The sequence below is a fragment of the Paroedura picta genome, chromosome 8, assembly GCF_049243985.1.
Source record: "Paroedura picta isolate Pp20150507F chromosome 8, Ppicta_v3.0, whole genome shotgun sequence".
Taxonomy (NCBI): Eukaryota; Metazoa; Chordata; class Lepidosauria; order Squamata; family Gekkonidae; genus Paroedura; species Paroedura picta.
This window is the reverse complement of record NC_135376.1, coordinates 4,379,387-4,384,489: the sequence shown is the minus strand read 5'-3', so window position 1 is coordinate 4,384,489 and position 5,103 is coordinate 4,379,387.

Here is a 5,103-nt window from a genome sequence, read left to right as displayed (position 1 = left end):
GTTGATTCCTCACGTAAAACCGATCAAGAAACTTGGGAAATCTGAGGTTGAGAAGAAATTGGTCCCAAATCCGTATATAGAGGAAAGGGAAGGTGATTGTAGGCCGCTTTGAGGCTCCTTCTGGCAGAGAAAAGCGCCCTCTTCCCCAGTACAGTTTTTCAGCCACCTCTCTGGCTTCGAAGAATTTACCAGCTCTTGCCTGAAAGGTTGCAACGCATGTTCCTGGATGGATGGGTGAAAAAAATCAAACCTTCCAGAAATCCGTTACTATATTTTTAGGCGGTTTTAAATGCATGGAGCGACAGCCGACAGACAGTCCTAAAATAATCTGGGTTTTGTTCCTGACTTGAATTCGGTGCCCTTGTGGCTAGGCTGATCCAAACAGATGCTCTAGAGCAGGGGTAGTCAAACTGTGGCCCTCCAGATGTCCATGGACTACAATTCCCAGGAGCCCCTGCCAGCATTCGCTGGAGGGCCGCAGTTTGACTATCCCTGCTCTAGAGAGAAGACATGCCAGTCAAAAGTGGCAGAAAGGAATCTTTTTGGGCCGGTAGCCCAAAGGCATCAAGATTCTCTTGTCTTCCTCTTACTTTCTAGTTTTCTGTCGGCGGTTGCACGGATAGCTTCCTAGGGCAGAGGAAGGCATCTTCCAACTCTTTCACGAATGCATTTAAGGCGAGATCGTATGCTGGTGAACCTTCGGCTGGGGCTTGTATGACTCACCTTCCAATTACTTTCCCTAGTAAAACGCCTGAGGTCACGGACACATCTGAGGTAGAGAGCTCCTTTGGTGGTGCGGGATCACGCTGTTCAGCCGCACAGATGTGCTCATAATTAGGCAACGTCGCCCTTCTCCACCCTTGTCGAGTAGGAACACCAAGTCTGACTCAGTTCTAATGCTTATGTTTATCACCACGGGGAAAATAGGGGCTGTGAGCATTCCCACGTTGCAGCTGCATTGATTTATACCTTTCTCTGCCGTCGGGAGAGTGTGGGTCCAGCCGCTGCTTTAAGACCACCTACTTAGTTGATTCCACTGCTCTACTGCTCAGAATGTGAAATTTTGTTTTGCTGATATCTAGCAGACACCGTTTAAACCCATTACTGCAGGACCTATCCTCTGCTGACAGCAGGAACTGTTCCCTGCCCTCCTCCAGATAACCACCTTTCATACTTAAAGGCACAGTCGTGTCTCCTTTCAACCTTCTCTTCTCCAGGCTGGACATTCCCAGGTCCCTCGGCCTTTCCTCACAAGGCTTGGTCCCCCAGGCCCCGGATCATTCTCACCACTCTCTTCTGCACCCTCTCCATTTTGTCCACGTCCTTTTTGAAGTGAGGCCTCCAGAACTGCACACAAGACTCCAGGTGGGGTCTGGCCAATGCGGTATACAGCGGGACAAGGTCATCTTGCAAATTTCGATGTGATGGCTCTCTTGCTACAGCCCAAGACTGCATTTGCCACCTTTACCGTCGCATCACACTGTCTGCTCATAATTAGCTTACAGTCCACAAATACCCCAAAAATCACGTTCACACATGCGGCTGCTCAGAAGAGTATCTCACATCCACTATGCATGCTCCTCATTTTTGCGACATAAGGTTTAGAACTCTGCACTTCTCATTGAATTGCATCTTGTTCTCATTTTCCCACTTTGCCCCTGGATCCATTCACGTATCAGAAGAGCGTATGCCCATGAAAGCTTATCCCCGGAAACAAACTTCATTGGTCTTAAAGGTGCCACTGGATCCATGCAGGTATCTGAAGAAATGTGCATGCGCACAAAAGCTTATCTCCAGAATTAAAGTTGGCTGGTCTTAAAGGTGCCACTGGATCCATGCAGGCATCTGAAGAAATGTGCATGCACACAAAAGCTTATCTCCAGAATTAAAGTTGGCTGGTCTTAAAGGTGCCACTGGATCCATGCAGGTATCTGAAGAAATGTGCATGCGCACAAAAGCTTATCTCCAGAATTAAAGTTGGCTGGTCTTAAAGGTGCCACTGGATCCATGCAGGTATCTGAAGAAATGTGCATGCGCACAAAAGCTTATCTCCAGAATTAAAGTTGGCTGGTCTTAAAGGTGCCACTGGATCCATGCAGGTATCTGAAGAAATGTGCATGCGCACAAAAGCTTATCTCCAGAATTAAAGTTGGCTGGTCTTAAAGGTGCCACTGGATCCATGCAGGTATCTGAAGAAACGTGCATGCGCACAAAAGCTTATCTCCAGAATTAAAGTTGGCTGGTCTTAAAGGTGCCACTGGATCCTTGCAGGTAGCTGAAGAAACGTGCATGCACACAAAAGCTTATCTCCAGAATTAAAGTTGGCTGGTCTTAAAGGTGCCACTGGATCCATGCAGGTATCTGAAGAAACGTGCATGCGCACAAAAGCTTATCTCCAGAATTAAAGTTGGCTGGTCTTAAAGGTGCCACTGGATCCATGCATGTCTCTGAAGAAGTATGGATGCGTGCAAAAGCTGCTCCCCAAAATGAAAATTTGCTGGTCTTAAGATCTGCCATCCCCCCCCCCCTTTGTTCTGTTCCTCCAGACCGACATGGCTCCCCGCCCGAATCTAGTCATCAACGTCCAGCCGGCATAACAGTTCACATAGGGTGGTGTACAAGCCCTTCTAAAAATAAAGCTTCTCCGGCCAATCACCAATGCAGAGTGTCATGGGGGGGGGAGGGACAGTTTGGAGGGGGGGGGTGAAAGCGGGGGCAAAATGCAGCTGGGGGGCCAACAGCTTCCCTCCTGCAACGGCCCCTTCTGCACGGGGCCGCCTACCAGGCCAGCCTTTTGCAACAAGCGGCCGAGCCAGCCGAGGGGACGCCGACTGCGGAATTGTTACTTGGCCCACGGCACGCTTCGCCTCTGGCCAAAACAAACCCGTTCTAGATTAGCGAGACGGTTTAAATGGTTCGGGGAAAGAAACCTCAGGCATCCAGGGATTTTATTGTTTTTTTAAATGCCTGCGTTTTATATCAAGCTTGTGAACACTTTGGGGGGAGGGGAGGAGAGCGCATAGCCGTTTCGGTCTTCCTCCCCGCTATCGAGAGGCCACGGGACTGAACGTCGAGTGTAAAATTGGGAGCCGGACAGTCACCAGGTAGGAAAAGGGGATTCTCTGGTTCCGATTAATGCCGTAAAGAGAAAGCAGACCCGGCCCAGGATTGGCTTCAAGGTTACTGGATTCTATCCTTGCTATTCCAGGTTGGCATCAGTTGACCGTGAGGACTGGGTTTCAGCCGTAGAAGCAGAACCAAGCCCTGGGAGGGAAGTCCGAGGGACGTGGGAAGGTTCAGTTTGAAGAGGAGGCTGATGGCCCAATTGAAATATGTGGAAGGTTCTATTGGAGGAGAGCACAGAGCTGTTCCTGGGGGGCAGCCAAGGGCCACATCCCCAAGAACGGATTTCGGTTACAGAAAGATACCAGCTTTTCTTTTTTTAACAGGAAGTTCAGCGGTAGAACTGGCTGCCCCAAAAAGGTCCAGATAAAGCAACGCTGTTGATTTCGCATAGAAATACACCCAAATGCAAATGAAAGCAAGAAGGCAAACAGTGGTATCTCCTTGAAGTTTATTACATGCAGTCTTAGGTTATTAAATGTGTTTGCAACCAGAACGGGGTCGCAGGTATTCTGTCCCGCTTTCTCCTTCTTCAGTGGTTGCAACTCTTGTCTTAATAATAGGATTGCATTTAATAAACTTCAAGAAGATAACACTTTTTGCCTTTTGTTTGCGTTTGCATTGCCCCAAAGGTGGCAAGCTGCCCTTTGTTATAAGTCTTCAACCAGCGCCTGGACCAATCTTTGCAAGGGATGCTTCAGGAGGATCCTGCACTGAACCGGGGGTTGGACTAGACGGCCTGTATGGCGCTTCCAACTCTCTTATGTCTCTAAGTGGGCAAGGAATGACACAAAGAATGACACAAAGTGGGCAAGAATGACACAAAGAATTACATTTTGGCATTCCTAAAGGAATCTGTCACTCGAAGCAAGCAAAATAGCGCTTAGTCCCATGTGTCATCTTACCGTCCAGCTGCCACCAGGGATCCAAACTGCACTGGTAACTCTTTGCGTGCAGGTTTTTGGGGCCTATCCAAAGCCACGCCCTGGAAATGTCCTGGATTTGGGACATGAAATGGCAGGTCAGCTGGCGTTAACCAACGGGACATGTCTGCTGGAATTGGCAAGTCTTAGGACTTCTAGCCAAGCTTATGCACATTATGCAAGTTTGCCTTTGTTAAAGGTGCCTAAAAACAGGCTTGTCTAATGTAGAACCTAAAAGGGTGAGCGCATACAGCTAGGCTTGTGCGCTTCGATGGCCATTCGAGCCCAAAAATGGCCAGTGCGCATGCCCACTTCTTCATGGGAATTGTAGTCCATGGACATCTGGAGGGCCGCAGTTTGACTACCCCTGCTCTAACCACTAATCCTGAGACATATGGCTGCAGTGGAGATGGGTGGGATTGTGTTTTAGTTGTTTTAGGCTGCTGTACTTTTAACATAAGAGCTTCTTGTGGTGCAGAGTGGTAAGGCAGCAGACATGCAGTCTGAAAGCTCTGGCCATGAGGCTGGGAGTTCGATACCAGCAGCCGGCTCAAGGTTGACTCAGCCTTCCATCCTCCCGAGGTCGGTCAAATGAGTATCCAGGTTGTTTGCTGGGGGGTAAACGGTAATGACTGGGGAAGGCCCTGGCAAACCACCCCGTATTGAGTCTGCCATGAAAACGCTGGAGGGCGTCACCCCAAGGGTCAGGCATGACCTGGAGCTTGCACAGGGGATACCTTTACCTTAACCTTACTTTTAACATATATTCTTGTTAACCGCCACGAGATAGCCAGTCCAGGAATGGCCATCTACAAAGGCCATTAATAAAAATAACTTGAAAAAAGAAATCATGGAAATCGACTGGGTTTCGAAAGGGAATAATTCCGGCCAAGGCTTGCGCAGTTCCATCCGGCACCTGCCCAGACGCATTCGGGCTCAAAGAGATCTATGAAACACAAACGCTGTTCTTCTTTCTCTCGGGGATGTTTATTTATCCCCCAATTAAATATTGGCAGACACGGAAAAACCCATTTCCACGCTTCAGCCCAACCCCCAC